A 19,028-nucleotide genomic window follows, 5' to 3' on the forward strand; every position below is an offset into this window, starting at 1 on the left:
TTCGTTGTCTCATGCCCTCTTTCCACAGTCACAGCTCCTCCTGCAGGTATCTTTTTCTAGCGCTCCAACTTACATGTGTTATTATATTTAGAGTTGGACCAGTGGATCCAGGAAACTCTCCCCGTCTCAAAATGCTTAAGTGAATCTCCCTCACAAAGTCCTTTTTGCCATGGAAGGGCCTGTCTAAGAATTAGGGCCAGGATATCTTGGGGTTAATTACTCAGTCATGTCAGTGACTCAGTGCATTCCTAAGTTCTGAGAGCAACACTGGGGAACAGTGAGTAAGAAATTGAGGCTATCCCTAGATCTGCAAGGAAGCTAACTTGGACCCCATCCTTGCAGAGCACTGCAGAGGACTTCAGATGAAATCACAGCTCTTCCTCACACCTGACTTAAGCCTGCTAAGGCCCGAGCTAGCCCGTGCTCCCAGGAACTGAGAATATATAATTGTATTGTTTACCATCATGTGTTCAGTAATCTGTTACGTAAGAGAGGAAACTATTGTAGGTGACAAGCAGAACATGAGCAGGGAATTAATGAATAATCTTTGGGAAGTCAATAACCGACATGAAATTACATGAAAATTTTAGAGTTTCCATAAACATAAACAATTAGTCAAAGAATGAGCTCATGATTTGTATCGTTTATTTAACAAGCTAATAGCCCGTACAAGATGAGGAACACTGAATTAGGAGCCTAATGAAACCATTAAAAGTTGACCTCTTGAGATGTTTCTTTCATATCATCTGGCATGATATAAAAGGATACAGAAATTCTATGAACAAAACCTGGGGTCTCAGAAATCATTTGTTGTGGGTATCCTTCCAACTCACTAGAACAAACTCAACAGTGGAGATGTAGGAGTCTATTCCACTGCAAATCAGTTTTGAGAAAAACAGTACAGACTCTCATCATTAGAGCAAGTCTTACTAGAACTCTCGTATACAGTGGGCAGTACCTGCCTTCCTCAATTGTCACCTCAACCTCATGCCCTTTCCCCAACTCTCTACAGTGGCCCTTCACCTCTCAGTATTAAAGATGTTCTAGAACACTTTCCCAAGTGTCTCAGAATAGGACCTCTAAGTTCGTCTTCCTTCATCTTGGGAGTGGGCTACATGGACTCTGCTCCAGCCATTCAGATGACCAATGCCTGATCTCTTTGGCATGATCTCCTAGTAACCAAAAAAGGATCTAACCAATCAGAGACTGAATCCGAAATCTTGAATCTAATGCCAACCCCTGCTCTGTGCTGATCCCTGCTGAGTGACCCAAAAGCTAAACTGGAAAGACGTTCAGAAACAAGTCCTGAATTAGCAAATGGGACTTTAATTGGCAGGAGCTAATGAAGCTATAATTATTCCATCCAGTTCAGCGTTTCTCAAGTACTTGTGAACCTGCAACCCACTGAGTCGAGCACTATGGAGGATGAAGATTCCTAAAACAAGTTCCTGACATTCCCAAGGCTAGCATGTGATGATGGCAGAGGCATGAAAACAACTAGTGAAACCTCAAGGCAGGGTAAAGATAAGGTGGATCAGAGACAGAAGCATTGTGGGAAAGATAAGACATCTTGTGGTGGGCCTTGAACAGTGAGTGGGTGAGGAAGGACTCAGTCAAAAGCAAACTGGTCAACATTCGCAGGAAGCTGAGAAGAAGTGGGAGGGGAGACAGGGACTGACAGCTGGGCTCCTCCTGATGTGGAGTTGAGGTCAGATGGGAACCAACTGTAAAAGGTCAGAACAGGCTAATGCTATCCCACAGGACCTGAGGTGCCAAGGAAGGGTGGCAGTTGCGCTGCTGCTGTGTGTTCCCTCGTGAACAGTGCTTTCAGAAAGCAATGCCAACAGCGTTGGAAAATGGCCTGTAGAAGACTGGAGAAATGAATCGCAGTTAGGACTCCATTACAATAACGCAGGTGCTGACTATGCAAGTTCTTGGGCACTAAGCAAGGACCTTACATTATCTCATTTCCTATTCAAGACCTCACAAAAAATAGGTGCTATTACTAACCTCATTTTCTGCCTGAGAAAAGCTGGGCTTGGTCAGGACGAGAATCAAGGTTGGTGGACAGAAGTAATAGCTCCTACTTTTGAGCCCAAGGCTTGGGGACGCCAGGTGTGGATCACAGCAGTTGGGGTGGGGATTTGGGGGATGAAGGGTGGGAAGCCATTTCAGCGATATAATTATTAATAATTGATTCTAGTAAAGTCTGGGCTGGGGATAGTTTTGATTTGAAGATGCAGAAGAGAAAAATATCGAGGACATCTGAAAGATTTGCAGTCCAGAAGGCTATGAGTGAAGATGTCACAGCCCAAGGTGGTAGAAGGACTGAGAACAGCCACACTGGCTCTTGGAAATGTAGAGCTCCTGAGTGTGTGACTCTCATGGCAGGCCTTAGGCTCTAAGTTAGCTCCTCATCCCTGGAAATGCTAACACACCAGGGGCTTAAGTGCTCCTCCTAATGGATTGTCAATGGAAGGTATAACAGTCACCTAGGAGGCCCAACTGTGGTGGCACTCTGACCCTGCCATCACCAGTCAGCCTGGCTACCTCTGGCATCACGCACTCTCCGTCTTATTCTGTTCCTGGTCCTCATTTTGAGCAATCCAGTCACCAACCGCACTCTTATCACCAGGAAGAAACACACAACGCTGGATGATTTTGATGGAAGTTTTCTCAGGGCAGATGGTCAAATTATCGAGGGAAATAAAATCTGTGAAATCAATGAGCATTTCCTAAAATCCAACATCATGAGGAGCTCGAACTTTACTATAAAACAGTACAGCCTCACGGGACTGCTTCTGAGTCTCGAGTGCCAACACCAGGTGCCTCAGATCTTCTAACACACAGGTGACATTCAAATCATCCTTCTCTTATTTCCACTCACCTTACTTTAAAACTGTGCATCCTTTCCTAGAATTTGTGTTGGAAAGCAACAAACCTCATCCTTAATGAAGCCCCCAAAGATGCCCAGGCCATAGAATTTACTGGGATACCTTGGGTGAAAGATCTGCTGATGAGAATGGTCCCAAAGCCTGTGTCATCCATAGCCATGAGACCAGGCTTCCCCATCTCATTTAAGTCACTATGAAATGCTCAGACGCTAAAAGTACTTGCTATACAAGCATGATCACCTGAGCTTGATTCCAGGGTACCCCATGGTGGAAGGAGAGAACCAACTCCCGAAAGTTGTCCTTTGACCTCCACATACATGCATGTACATACTCACACCAACAAGCACACAACGCATTACATATACATGTATTCATACACTAGTCACATGCACACACAATAATGGATATTTAAATTTTTACATTCATACTGGATGACTTGGCATCTATTTTTTTTTATATTGATTGGCTTTTCTAGAGTAACAGATTCTAAGGTTTTTCTATTTTTTCAATAATTTCTCTCTTTCTTCTCTTTCTTGTCTGTATGTCTGCTTGAAGCTGGGCTTTCCCATATGCTAAGCTGCCCTCAAGCTTATGACATAGCTGAAGATGACACTGAACTCCTGAAGCTCTTGCCTGCACCCTCCAAGTGTAGGGATACAGGTGAGTACCAGCTTTCCTTCCATTCTTGGCACGTGTTGTTAACACATTAGGATAGAATTTATGTGCACCACACGATTTACAGTTCTTCAGGAAAAGTCTGGAGTCAAATTAACTCATTTTTAAAATATGCATATAGAATTTATTGTTTCCTCCTTTGTCATGTTTATCTTCTTAAAAGCCAATAAAAATAACTAAGTGTTTCTTATGATTACCTTCATAGATAGCAACTGATGTTAGTAATTTTATGAAACTTCTCAAAGCCAGGGGCGCTGTAGCACCCAGCTATATTCTAAGACCTCCAGCAATGGAGGAAGGAGAATCAAGGGTTCAAGGCCAGCCTTGGCTACCTACACAGACTCATCTTAGTGAGATCATGTCTCACAAAGATTTAAATAAAATTAACAGAGAGAAAGGCAGGCAGGCAGGCAGACAGACAGACAGACAGACAGACAGACAGACAGACAGACAGACACTAAGACCAAGGCCAACAAAGGAGCCGGCCGTAGAGTTAACAGAAAATATATTCTAGTAGATAACCAATACCGCCATCTGTTGGCAACACACAGAATTGTCTCTTCTGCTTGGTAGTGTGGCTTTTCCCCCACCCTCCAGTCTACATTTGAGCCCGATTAAAGTAAAAACAATCATTTCTAAAGACATCCAAGGCTGTCAAGATAACACAACAAACACCAATGCCCATGGTGTAATTACAAAGGTAGTTAACATCCTTTTGCAAGATTTGTTCTCAAAGAAATATTTATCTTTGCAGTACCTATGCTATGGCTCTTAGAGGTGACTTACACATTGGGAAATATGCAGGTTCTTACATACAAGTGAGATTGGCTCATTCACAAACACAACATCTTAAGCTGTTCGTATACAGGGAGGGACAGAAGCAGGCCAGTCAGGACAATGAAGTAGAGATGGATAAATCCCACCTGTGGACCTTCTTGTGCACAAGGAATTCAAGCCCAATAAAACTGTATTTGACACACTTCTTCCCCCTTGAATACTAGGCTTTGCTAAGTGAAGTAGGCAAAATGCCGGTTGCATGGTTATTCATTGTCATCTCGATGAGATTTAGAATCACTACAAGGGCACACCTTTCTATGGGGGAGATGTTTCCAGAACAGTTTAACTGAGAAACAACCCATTCTGAATGTGAATGGCACCACCCCATAGGCTGGGGTCCTTATGGGATGAAAACTAAATGAGCTCAGCTGAGAACCGGCATCCACTTCTCTCTGATTTCCTGACTGCAGGCATAATGTGTCCATCCACCTCATGCTCCCGCTAAAGGCCCAGCCAGAGCCTCTCTCACCGTCAGCCTTACCCACTATGGTAGACCGGCTCCTCACAAACAAAACAAAGTAACCGCTTTCTGAAGTTGCTTTTCTCGGGCACTTGTCACAGAAACAGGGAAAGCAGCAAATACACTAAGTGATGTTTCCATTTGTGTTGATGGCTCACAGCTGTTGTTTCTATGGAATCCCCTTGCACTTACCTCCTGAGAACTAGCCTTCCTGGGTTAGAGTCTGCAGGGAAATTCTACTGGGGACCAGGTAAACACTCAAGGATCAGGGTCAACAGTATCCTCTGTCCCTTTGAGGTAATCACAGAAATCAGTAGTTGGGGAGGTTCCTTCCATGTACAGAGACATCTTTCTCAGCTGCCCAGGTGACTGCCTTATCTGTTTAGCATTCTCTCATCCTATTTTTGTTAATAATACAATTAGAAGCCTCATTACAAATCCCAACTATGGATCAAGCAACCCTGAGAACACCTAATACAAATCCATGCTGGTTTCTGCTGACATTTATTTTCTCCCTACTTTCATTCTGCTTAATATCTCCTTCTGCTTAGGAGATTGTAATCTCTTTTATTACAATTCCTGTTGCCAGGAAACATAAAAACAGGATGGAGAACAGCAGCTAAGAGCATATAAATTTACTTCCCACACCCCTCCTGCCTTAGAATTTCATTGCTGTGAAGAGACACCATGACCAAGGCGACTCTTACAAAGAAACATTTATTTGGAGCTGGTTTACAGTTTCAGAGGTTCAGTCGCTATCATCATGGTGGGAAGCCTGGCGGCATCAGGCAGGGGAAAGAGCTGAGAGCTCTACATCTTGATGTGAAGGCAGCCAGGAGGAGGGTCTCTTCCACAATGGGTGGAGCTTGAACTTCAAAGCCCACCCCCACCATGACACACTTCCTCTAACAAGGCCACACCTACTCCAACAAGGCCACACCTCCTAATAGTGCCACTTCTCATGGGCCCTGTATATTCAAACCACTAGACCACCACACAGTTATAATCAAGTGAATGTCCCTAGATGCACTCACCCAGTATTGCCTCCCCAAACAGATGCTTCACCAAATGCAATCATAGACTCTTCTAAACATTTTATCACCCTTTATCATACATATTACTGGGTGCAGCAAACCTAGGCCTCCAGGCTCCTACCCTCATGCTCCTTCTGTCATAAATGCAGCATGCCCTGGTGTGGAGGAGGAGGACAGAGGAACAGCTAGACTCTCCCCGCCATTGGTTGGTGCCTCTGCTGTACTGAATGCTGAGTCTGTGTATTTTTAAAGATTATAAGGTGATGTTTTTCATTTGAGCTGTGCTGAGATGATTTTTGGCTTCATACCCTGAAGATTCAGATTATTGAAACTGAGGCAAACTAGACATTCCAAAAATATCCCAAATTCAATAATCTTTCTCCTGTATTCCCTGATTTATGTCACCTGCCTTTCCCAGAAGCCATGGCAAGAACCCATCCTACAGAACCCGGCCTCCAGCCCCATATCTGAGTACTCATCAGGTCCTCATATTTTATCTCCTATATTTCTTGTATTTGTCACCTACTCTGTGTTCCCACAGCCTGCCTTTGTCTTTATTACATCCAGCTTGGAATTTCGCTAGCGGCCTCTTATATGGTCCACCCGTTTCCAAGCTTCCCTTCATCCAGTTGACCTGCACATGGCCCCAGAGAGAATAATCTCTGTAACATAAAGCTGTCCTGTCCCTGCCCTGTTAAAACTACCCCATATTTCCCTGAACCTCAGAAGATAAATTCTGGTTTCTCAGTCATCCATGAGCCCTGTGGTTGCTGGCTTCTACCCACCCCTCCAGCCTCACCTTTTGCCACTATCAACCTCGTAATTTATGCCCCCCACAAACTGCTTGTCATTTTCATGCACAGCACTGTGCCCTCATAAGTGTGTCTCTTAGTACAGTGAAGTCCAGGCATTTGTTAGTATTTCTGTCTTTCCTGATAAAAACATGAGCTAAGATACCCAAGGATATCTTAACTTGTCTTTATATCTCAGCCTAACAGAATATGCAGCATATGCCTAACACTCAATTAAAATTAAGAGACAAACTCAGAAACTTCCTTCTAGAAAGCATGGCTCCGTAACCTACTATTTTATTAAATTATTGGCTTGTTTTTATTTTGGGAGTTTTTTGCCTGCACGAATGTCTGTACACCACATGTATGCAGTGCCCAAAGTGGGTGAGAAATCCCCTAAAACTGGAATAACAGTTGTGATCTGCCAAGGTGAAGAAAATCTGATGCTGGAAATTAAACCCAGTTTCCCCCGGAAGAGTGTTTTAAACCAGCAAGCCATTTCTCTAGCCCTACTATGGCATTTTTTTTAAAGGCTGTAAGAGTGTGACGTTCTCAGACAATCAGTCAAATCAGCCCCAGTTGACTGGGCAGTTGGGGACAAGTAGTTTTACTCCATACACATTACTTTTGGAAGACGAAATTGATTAGGACTTTTATAGCAATCTTGCCATGTTCTTAGCAATTGCTGTATTTACCACGCTCTGAAGGGCCGGCGTACCTGGGGCAGCTCGTCTCTGTTCATGTAGTTTGGCATCTTCATGTGTTACCATTTGCTAATCCAATTTTGCATGCCTTACTGTGGCTCACATGTCTTATCTCCAGTTCACACAAATGAACAGATGGTTCGAAAGTTCTCATTTTGGTCCAAGAATACTGACAAAAACAGTAATAAAGATACTAGACCTCACAGAACTGTACTAAGTAAGCAGCGAATCTCAGCCTCCCAAAGGGAGAAAAGGATAAGATGATTTCACACCAGTGACTTCAAAGTCCAATCAGCGGCCAAGGAACATATTGGACGAGATTATATTAGACAGTCATTCCATATGGCAGTGTCTGTGTCCTAAGCCCTTATCAGGAAACATCTTGGAGTACTCAGAGGCTTCGTATCAGTTTTAAATGGTATTTCAAAGATGGTATGCACAAAATATTCTCCCTATGAACTTTCTGAATTTTTTCAAAAACAAGTATAAAATGACACCTTTCAGGATGGAGTTGATTTGTTTTGCAGCAAACGGATTTGTTTTTAAGACAAAGCCATCAAAGCCTTTCTCAAAGCTACATTCCTCAAATAAAGCAGATAAAAATCACTTCCAAGAAATTAAGGGAGCAAGCCACACAGTCAAAGGCAGTATCCTCAGAGGATAATCCAACTGTGGGAATGCACTGGGAAACTAGCAACATTATTAGTGGCCCTGTGGGATAACTTGTATACACAGCACGAAACATGGGAAATCGTGTACTTACAGGCACATGTATTCTGCTTTTCCCAGGGTGAAATCAAAGGCCTGTAGAGTATGCATACCAGTCCACATTAGAGTGCAACATGTCTGAGAGAGAGGTAGTTAAAGACTCTTGGTTCTATTACCAATAAACCAAGGGAAAGGAAAAAAATTCCACTCAGCGTTCTTTTGCAAGCAGTAATATAAACTGGAAACCGAGTATTGATGTCAGTGCCAACGGAGTAACCATCTCTATTGGCAGAGAGCCATAAAGCTACCGCACAGACAGAGGGAGTTTTCCACTGACCCCAAAACATTCACTTCTTCATTCACCCAAATATATGAAACACAACTATATGGCCCCTGCTATTAACGCAAGGTTGCAGAAAAGAAATTTAAGGGTAAATATGAGAAAATCATAGCCACTAGGTATTGTCTCTGCATGCTCTACAAAGAGGTAGAGGCCATTAGAGCGACTATGTCCCCGGACTCTGTAGAGGCTGGTGTGGCAAGCCCCAGGCTCAGGGTGTCACTAGATCCCCAGCAAGAGGAAAGCTCCCTTTTGATTCCCTTGTCCCTCCTGCTCCACAGGTCTGGTCAGGGATCACACATGGCTTGTCTTGGCAATGGCCCCCTTAGCCCTCCATGAGCCCCACCACCACAAAAAAATGACTAAATGAGAAGTGAGACGAACACATTGCTGTCCCCTTTGGTTCATAATGGGAAGGGGCAGAGCCATGGTTTCTAGGAGGAAGTGCCAGGGTGTAATTAGCCTCTTGATATTTCTGAACCCCTCTCTCTTCCGGGACTAAGACGCCTGTGTTAAATATTAAGAATAAGCACAGAAACCTTTGAGAGGACTGACCAGCAAGTTCAGGGAGACGCTTGCAGATGCACAGACTTCGCGTGGGTGGAACACTTGCCATTGCTAACACAAGTCCAGCATGAATTATGCACACTCCTCACACTGGTGGAGTCGCCATGTATTTATCACCAGCCCTAAGACACTGCAATTAGGAAGAGGTAGTTTCCACTTTTTGTAAAGGGAAGAAAAGAAGCCCAGTGGATATGGGTTTCTTTCTTAATAGCAAAATTTAGTGAAAAAGTAGATGTTTCATTTAGAATTTGCGATCAGTAGCTTTCAGTTATTTACCATTAGCATTTCAGGCATTCTTTTGTTTTCTAAAAGAAAAAGACCATTTTACTGAGATATGATTGATGCCCATACAAATCATATTTGATTTATACACATCAGTGAACCTGACATTTAAAGCCATTCCCACCATCAAATGTGTGAGCGTTCTCAGCGTCCTCCCATCTCTTACGATCCATGCTTCTCTCGGGTTTGGTTTTACCTACTTCATGGTGCCGGACTTAGAGACTGTGACCAAGCAAGCACGCCCCACTGAGATCTACCGAGCGTGCTTTTTATTTCCAAAAGTGTTCACTTTTACACGTTCGGCTCTGCTGGTGAGATGCTCAACAGGCAGAGGCTTTGGCCACTGAGCCTGATGAACTGAGTCCCATCCCCAGGGACACGAAATGGAAGGAAAAATGTTCACAAGTTATCTTCTGATCTCCACATGCATATCATGGTACCTGGGTATAGACAGACAGACAGACAAACACACACACACACACACACACAGAGGATAAGCAAAAACATAAATAAGTATAATTATAAATATAATTAAGTGTAATAAATACAATTAAAACTTTCTAAATGGCCATTGTTTTTTAATGCTCACCTCAATTATGGTGTGCTCATTGACGAAGTGTCCTGGATAGTGTGTGGTTGCTAAACACCTGAGAACATCAAGGCATAGAAATAAAGACTGTCTAGAATATTCTGTGTGATATTTAGGAGATTATTCTTTTCCTCCTCTGAACATAAAGCCCTAAAACATTCTCTCATAAGTACTCTTCCTTTTTTTTTCACTTGACGAAAGAACAATCTAGTTATCTGTAATGGTAAAATCCAGAAGACATTTAAAAATGGCCAAAGAAAACAGAGTCTGTGATGGCTATAAAATTCCTAAAATAAGTCTTTGCTCTAACCACGCTAATTTACTGCTTACTGAATCCAGTTAGAGAAAACCTCCTCAATGGAACTGCCTCCGATAAGGATCTATAGCTGGGCATAATCCAACACCTCTGGCTGAGAGCAGGGAAAAAGAGGTCAAACACTCCTGTGGCGGCGGTCACCAGGTTGTGCCCACAAAGCCTCCTGTCTAGGTGTAGGAAAATCTCTCTGAACTCGCATCCTTCAAAGGAGTCATGCCAACTTGTTGGCTCCTGCCTTGACCGACTTTGGGTGTGATCCTCCCTCACACAGAGCAGTAAACAGTGTAGATGATGACGTCACTGTGTTAAACACTGCCTGGTGCAGCAACCTTTGGCGAGATTTTATGCCCCAGTGTCCTGTAGTTCCAACAAAGAAAGCACAGAAGACGGGAATCTCTCCATAGCAAAAATGTCTAACTCCAACTACAACATCGCACACTATAATTACACACACCTAGTAATACGTGCACATACATTATATTATATATTAATTAACATTATACACACACACACACACACATATATATATATATATTATTCCACTTAAGTAATAGCTTCTGAAAGGTACATTTGACTCTGGGTCAGAAAAACAACAGATCAAAATAATGAAGGTTAATCTGTTACATAAACCAAACTCCAGAGTTTGAGGAAGTTACGCAAAGATGACATTAAGGAAGGGCCAAGACTTGTAACGTCATAGTCCGCCCATCCCTCACATAACTGCAAGGCAAACTGCCCACCCTTAGGATCCAACTTCCAGGCAGGAAAGTCAAAGACCAAAGGCAGCTCTCAGCTTAGTCCACCCCTCCCGCCTTACAGCACATCAGGGCTTTATTCAGGGGCACCTGCATTTACGCTTGTTGCTGGCACTGCTGCCCCTATCTGCAAAGGAGTCTGGGGGATATTTTCATCTGGGCACTTTGTTGATAAAGGCAGAGGCAGGACCCTTTAGGAAAGAAAGGAGAAGAGGGATACCTCATAGGCTGCCACACTAATAGTGACATTACCAGTTTTGCGTAAGTCCTAGGAATCAGAACCCCACGGACTCAAACCTCAGGACTCAAACCTCAGACTGTCTGCTCATGTCAGCAGTTGTTTTGCTTCCAAGAAATTGCTTTAAACTCCCCCATCCTTTAACCCTGTATTATCCTTCTTGTAATAAAATGCCCCGACAATGGCAATTTAAGAGAGGAAGCGTTTGTTTGGGCTCAGAGTTCAATGGTAGATTCCAGCACGGCAAGCGGGTTGCTATGGGTCACATTGCAACAGCAGTCAGGAGGGAAAGAGCGATGCGTGTCTGTGCTCAGCTCAGCTCCTGCCTTTTCAAAAGTCCAGAACCCAAACTCCTGGGTTGGTGTCACCAGCCTCAGGTAACCTAATATGCATAATCCCTCCTGAGCATGCTCAAAGACATCCTAGAGATTCTAGATCCGGTCAAATCAACAACAGAAACTCTCACGACAATCAAACCTATTCTTTACGAGTGACTCAGACCACCCCCTTCCCCTAACTGGAGTGACCAGACAATCTGAAATGCCATGTAGCTGAAGTCAGAGGTTCTGCGACTCATTGGTGGCTTCCTTTGGGAGAACAAAGCACTGCCCTTTTTCTGCAAGTTCCTCAGTAAGAATCGTGTGGGTGCTCTTTTTGAAAGCCAAAATGGTTTTCAAAGCATATCAGGTTAAGAAAGGATTAAAAAAACAGAATAGGAATTCAAAATATATACAAACCCAGCCCCACCTCTACGAGCCAGGGCAGCTTTCCACACATTAATTAATTGAATCATTTGTGTGTCTCCAAAGTAAATGAGAGACAAATCTTCCAATTAATTAAGTGTGGCACATTTATCACAGGACTTGATAATTACAGCACACCTGCCCTCACAGGCACTGAGGGCAATCCCCTGGCTTAGATTAATTCAGCCACACAGGGACCCTCTTTTAATAGGAGATGGCTCACTGTTGTAGAACAAAATGCAGACAGGAAAACATGGTCTCAGGTTGAGTGACAGTTCTTAGCAAACCCCCTGCTTCCTCAGAAGAACACAACACATACATGTCTTCAGAAATGGGAATGTTAGGTTTTGTCTGGCCAAGAACTGTGGGACTCAGCAGAGAATTTACAAAGATTCTTCCCTCCTGTTGGGATGGCAGGTCAAGGAGAAGCAGATCCTCACCTGAAAGTGAGGATCAGGGAACTCCCTCCAGCCTGACATGTGTGCTATTAGCCCGCATCTACTGCCCCCATCTTGACTTTCAGAAATGACAACACTGAACCCAAACAAGGCCACCATGCTGTTTTTCCCTCAAGGGCACACCAAGGCCAGCTGAAGAAACCACACTTGGCACACAAACACTGGAGTGACAAGAAAGGAGTCACAGGGACAGAAAATGTTTATTTATCCTGATCATTTTTGTCCGTTCTTATGCAAATGCCCGAGTCTCTTAAAATAATACACTTCAACAACTAAAAACAAAATAATTACCTCTATTTTCATCTGTAATGACAAACAGACCAAGCCTGCTATCTGCTAAATTTCACATCACAGAGATGCTTGGGAAGGGGTTTTATCCTTACTGCCCACTAAGATTGTATGGCCATTCTAACTTCAGTAGAAAAGTTGGCTTACAGCGATCATTCTCAGTCTGTCCTGGTGGAATATAGCTTGTGACCCTGGAGAAGTCTAAAGAATTCCTAAAATTTTAAGAGTCTACACCAGTGGTCCTCGAACCCTGTGATGCCTATGAATCCCCTGTGAAACTTATTTGAGACGCACTTTGGAGAGCTTCATAGGTGGTTGCAGACACAATAATTTATATTGAATAGTCAGAGGATTCACAGGCAATTTCTGAGGGGGTCCTTGTCCCAGAAAGGGGCCTTCATTTTCTTCATTCAGATAAGCATAGAACAGTCTCATTTTTTTTCCTTTTTCTTTTTTTTGTTTTCGGAGCTGGGGACCGAACCCAGGGCCTTGCGCTTCCTAGGCAAGCGCTCTACCACTGAGCTAAATCCCCAACCCGGTGAACAGTCTCAATTTAAATTCTAATCCAGCATCCTGTGTATGTGTGTCCATTCTAGCAAGGATTAAGGTGGCCAAGCTATGAAGGAGTTCCCTCCAAACACAGGGAGGAGCTGCTGCGTGGGTCAGCTGTGTGAGGTAGTGGTGCTAAGGTCACAGCGGCATTAGATATTATGAGCAGACGAATCATTCATTCCACAAATAAAAACCAGCAGGGGCAATGGCTCCTGCAAGCTCTGGAACCTATACTAAGTCCCTGCAGCACCCAGCAGTGGATTTCTTCTTGTCTGCTCTTTACATGTATTTCTTTTATTTTGTGTGAGTGTGTGGGTAAGCCATGTCTCACGCATGTGCAGGCCAGAGGACAACCTGTGGGACTCCGCTCTCCCCTCCCACCATGTGGGTTCCAGAGACTGTATTCAGATTGTCAGGCTTGGCAGCAGGCACCTCACTAGCACCCCAAACACTATGCCCCTTTCTCCCTGCACTTGCTTATCTAAAGTTTCTGAATTTACTGAAAATACACCTCCTTCCTAGAGAAAATCTTACCCGAAATCACACCAGCTATTAGTAAACCTGACACAGTAACCATTACAACCTTAGTACACACACACACTCATACACACACACACACACACACACTCACACACACACACACACCACATACACAACCTTATTACAAGGAAGTATGGCCAAAGACAGCAGAATATGTGCTTCCAAACACATATTTTGACCTGAAGACAGTTGAAGCAAAGCAATAAAAGCTCTTTGCCCTCCACCAGCCTAAAATCAGGACATAAAGTTATAATGTTTTCCTTCCTGTCTCCGTAGAAGGCTGGCTTGCCTGCCTTTGGTGACTTTAGACCCTTCTCAACCTGGAGAGGGCACCAAAGGAGCTCACATAACAAACTTTACTCAGTAGCTTTTATATACAGTGAGTTTCCCAAATACAGCCATATTTACCAAATAACGCTGATAGAACAGCGTTAAAATAGAGATTAAAATAGAGCCAAAGAAAGCCTACTAGCTAGTGTCATGGCCTGGATATAGAGTGTTCCTTGGAAACACACACGTATTAAAGGTTTGGTCTCCAGCTAGTTGTCCTGTTTTAGGGAATTCTAGAAATTTTAGGAGGTGGGAAGTCTGGTTGAAGGAAGGGGGGCACTGGGAACGTGAGCCAGGGAGTCTATATTGTCCTAGCAGCCTCTCACTTTCTCTTTCTGCGTTCTTCCCACCATGAGGTGAGTGGCCTCTGCCACATGCCCCCACTGTCACGATACTCTGCCTCATCAGGAGCCTGAGAGCAACAGGGCCAAGAACTATGGGTTGAAAAGCCACCGAAACTGTCATCCAAAAAAAGGGAACTTCTCCACTGTTGATTGTTTTTTTGTTTTTTCTCAAGTGTTTGCCACAGCAACAGAAAGACAAAACAAACAAAAAGACAAAAAGACAAACTTCTACACATAAGGCTCAGTGAACATCTCAGAAGCAGAAAGAGCATGAGAGCTCAAAGCTGGACCAGAGCTCTAGAGCACTGTCTTCGGGACGGCATGTCGGTCACACTCCTAAGTTCACAGCGGCTGTGGTTACTGACTGCCATGAGATCAGATCAGCCAAAACTCTGGCATAGGTAGCGTTGGGTGCTCTCCAGGCTCCATTCTTTACTGAAGATGATAGTTGCCTGGGGGGAGGGGAGGCCATTCTCCCTTGAGGTGTGGGCACTGGTAAGTTTCCCACGTTCCAGGGGATGACCCCGCAACCATGTGCGTAGAGACAGCATGACCTATACTTAATAGGCTCTCACACAAAAAGAAGGTATCAAGTTGGGAAGGGGAAAAAAATGTTGGGGAGGATATCGGGGGTTGGAGGGGAAACAGAAATGAATGTGAATGTATTTCATAGTATACATGTATGAAATTCCTAAAGATTAAAGAATTAGCATGGAAAAGTGGCCAACATACCTAACAGTGTCTCTGTACCTCTTCTAGGTACACCTAGATGTACAAACGCTTGCTGTATTGTAACTGCCCGCTATACTCAGTGTAATGTACAGGTGTGTGCATGAGCTGTGTCTCTATTGTCTCCTCTAGGTGTGTAATAGGTTCCACCATTTATGTGGTGTTCACACAAGGACAGAATCATAACCACTTCTCAGATCACAACCCAGTGTTAAGTGTGCAGGACCAGATCTGCCTTCCCAAACTGTAGTGTCTCTAGAAATGCGAGGCTCTCTTCTTTGGTCTTTCGGTCTCTCTCAAACTGTATTGTTCTTCATTAAAGACGTTCTGAAGTCAGAGCTCTCGAGCTACCTCTTTGAAACCGGCTCATTTCTTGCAGTTTCGCCCATGTTTTAAGGCTTGAATGTCTCCTTCAAAGGTCATGCTGAAGCTCAACTGCCGCTGTGCGCACGATGAAAAATGGCACCTCTAAGAGGTGATTATATCATGAGGGCTCCACTCAAATAATGTCCTAATGACACTGTCACAGGAGATTGCTTTGTGATAAGAACTGAGCTCTCTCAATGCCAGCATACCCTTTTGCTCCTAATCTTTTGATGCATGATGACCTTCACCATATTTTGGCAGAGGACATCATGTGGAGTTAGTAAGAAGCCCCATCAGATGTCAGTACCTCAATACTAGACCTCTAAGCTTTTAGAACTGTGAGAAGGTTCCACTGCTTTATGAATTCCCTCATCTATTATAGCAGAAAATGGACATACCTATTAATGAGACATATCTGTTAGTAAGGATCTGTTTATTCTTCCCTTACTAGTCTATTTTACCACACAAGAAGCTCGGCTGAGAACTGAGACTCATAAAGGAAGAAAACATCTTTCCTCTCTAAGTGTCTGAGTCATCCTTCTCTCTAATGTTCTGCCTTCCGGAGCCTCATTAAACCCTGTCCTGACCTTCTTGAGCATGTGGGCTTCCTGATCCTAGACTTCATTTTGGTTTCCACAAGCCTGTCCACGCTTACAGGAACTTTAAATGAGACATGTAATGGTTTGTGACCCACAGTCACTTCTGGATTATTAGGTGCCTGGAATCTTAAACAAGAACATGGTCTGCTCTTTAACTCCTGCTCCAGCAGCACGTTACCCACACTCCTAACATCGTGAGGTTCAGGGCTCTGCGACTCCACAGGCAACTGAACCAACAGTTCTCCCTCCCTTGATAACCCCTGTCTCCCACCAAGGAGCAGGACAATGAGCCCATGCAGTTTTATTCATTTAACAAATAAAGTGTTGTAGGAACTTAACTCATGTTTCATTGTGTAGTAAAGCATTACAAAAGGAACTGGAAAGGTGGGATCAGTAGTTAGGAAAATCTGTTGCTCTTCCAGAGGATGGGAGTTCGGTTCCTAGCACTCACACCAGGAAGCTCACAACTGTCTGTATCCCAGCTCTAGAGGATCCAGTACCCCCTGACTTCCATGGACACCCACATATGAGTAGCAGCCCCCTCTCTCCCTTCTTCCATTCATACCTCCCCCAATACATCTGTGAAGAAATAAATATGAAAAATCAAAAGGGTCATGGAGCAGTTCCCAAATATTGGAATAGTACAGTACCAACCAGCTGGAATTAAAACTTTCTGGGTACCTCACAGTGGGACACAAATGTCATGAATTCAGGATATTTTTCTGGTCCCCATCTAAACTCCCAGAACTTAAAGGAATCCTTGACATATATTTAATGCTTAATAAATATTTGTAAAGAGAAGTAAACAAATGGCAACCCCACAGGGAGCTACTCTCAGACTCTGAAGATTCAATCCTCCACCAGTCTGGGGAAAGCAGGCCTCTTACAGGTGCATTCTCCCTCCTCCCCTCTGCACGACTCCACTCCAGTGAGGCCACTCTGGTACCTTGGTGCTGGCCATAGAGGGAGCACTGCACTGTGAAAATCACAGACACAATCGCAACAACCGGGGCTCATTGCTTAGAGACAAGTGATAAATAGCAACAGTGCACTTCACAGCCCTTAAGATTCTGCAAACACAACGTCAAGAAAGAACTGGTTCTGGCACTTCTACTCTAAAAGACAGTACAGTATCTGTTAAGTTATTTTGCTGAAATATTAAAATCACACCAATTTTCTGGTCCTGGTATTTGCAGTTCAATGTAGAGAAGGTTTCACTGAATTGACAGTTAACGCCACTTAAGTCACCAAAGACAAAAACCTGACCACAGAGGTGAAGGGAAGACCAAGGAGGCAAGCTCCTCAGCCTGCTCAGAGCCCACAGAGATGCTGAGTGGTTTGTTTGACCTGTGCAATGCAGTGTTTTACTGCGTTACACTTCTAATTTATTTTAAATCATATTTATGACGTTTACTATGTGCTTGGCATTGGATCTTTTGCTTACCAAGTATCTATATAAATATTGAGAGAACTGTTCGGTATAATCTGATGAGAGAAATGGCTGACTTCTACCCACCCTCCTGCTGCCAAACCCCAGAAACATGAATCCGCTTATCACTATGTCTTCACTCTAGACCTGGAAGAAAGATGAATTGGAACTGGATCTGTTGGACCTTGGATGAGTTGGGTTTAACTAGACTTCCAAAAGAGCACAGGCCTAACTTGGCCCTGGTGTACGTCTTCTCAAGTTTAAACAGCCACCTTGCCTTTGGCCTTACCCTTTTTGAAGAGGTAGAAGGCTAAATTAGGAAGATCTCTTAAGGAGTGTAGCTCAGTGCACAAGAGCCCGAGGATGACCCCAACCTTCCTCCACTTCCCCACCAAAACGATTCTCTCAAACCTTCCTCCTGCTTCCAGATTGGTTGCATTTATGTTTTTAGATGTTATGCCAAGTTATTTTTCAGATACTAAACTCTGTGTTGACTCGTAGAGTAATTAATATGCTGGGAGCATCTAAGGACCAACACAGAGCCAGGCGTGGTGGCACACGCCTTTAAACCAAGCATTCAGAAGGCAGAGGCAGGGTCATCTCTAAGTTAAAAATCAGCCTGAGTTCCACACAGCCAGGGCTACACAGAGACACAAAGCCTTGCCACACAGAAACAAAGGAAAAAGAAAGGAAGGGAGGGAGGGAGAGAGAGAGGGAGGGAAGGAAGGAGGGAGGGAGGGAGAGAGAGAGAGAAAAGGAAGAAAAGGAAAGAAAAAGAATTAACACAGGCTAGGCTAGCAACAGGATAAGACTAAACTACAGTGATGATATTCTTGGTAAAAATGTAAAGCAAGCCTCCTGCTGTAACACCCTGAATGTGCCCAATCTTGCTGATCTTGGAAGCTAAGCAGGGTCGGGCCTTGTTAATATCTGGATGGGGTAAACGCAAAAGCAATAGTCTATTGAATAACTCAATCTGTTGAGAATAGATCAGATTCTAAGCAACTTAAATTTGGAAAATCAAGAGAATGCAACTATAACCTAATTTGTTCCAATTTATAATTTGTACCTTTCTGCCTTGCCGGAAAATTAATCAGAATATTTATTAAGCACATAAGTGGTTAGTAAGGGGGCATGTGCTATAGGAAAATAAGGAACTATAGAACATAACCCCCATCCTTAATCAAAAGAAAATTGACCTTTATAAAGAAAAGATAACAGCACAAAGAAAGGAGTCAAGGTTAGAGAAGACAGTTTCTTACAATAAGAAATCGTCTCTGTTATCCTGACGTGAACACTGTGTGTGTGTGTGTGTGTGTGTGTGTGTGTGTGTGTGTGTGTGTAACAAAGCATCACATGGCATCCTATAAATATGTACATATTTCAGTGTTCATTAGATATAATGACTTTAAAAAGTCAATGACTTGATAATTACAAGTTAAAGACAATAAAAGAAGCAA

At 43.5% G+C, this 19,028-nt stretch overlaps 1 protein-coding gene across 15 annotated transcripts in view; it reads right to left on the reverse strand.

Annotated features, from left to right (window-relative positions):
- The window catches only part of Gpr176 (G protein-coupled receptor 176), a 101,767-nt gene that overhangs the window by 57,502 nt on the left and 25,237 nt on the right, over nt 1-19,028 (reverse strand). Inside the window, exon 1 of one of the 15 annotated variants that reach the window (XM_087646796.1) lies at nt 8,159-8,232. The gene's annotated coding sequence lies outside the window, so the exon portion shown is untranslated. 15 annotated transcript variants of the gene reach the window in all.

Source organism: Rattus norvegicus, chromosome 3 (genome assembly GCF_021556685.1).
Source record: "Rattus norvegicus strain SHRSP/BbbUtx chromosome 3, alternate assembly SHRSP_T2T, whole genome shotgun sequence".
Taxonomy (NCBI): domain Eukaryota; kingdom Metazoa; phylum Chordata; class Mammalia; order Rodentia; family Muridae; genus Rattus; species Rattus norvegicus.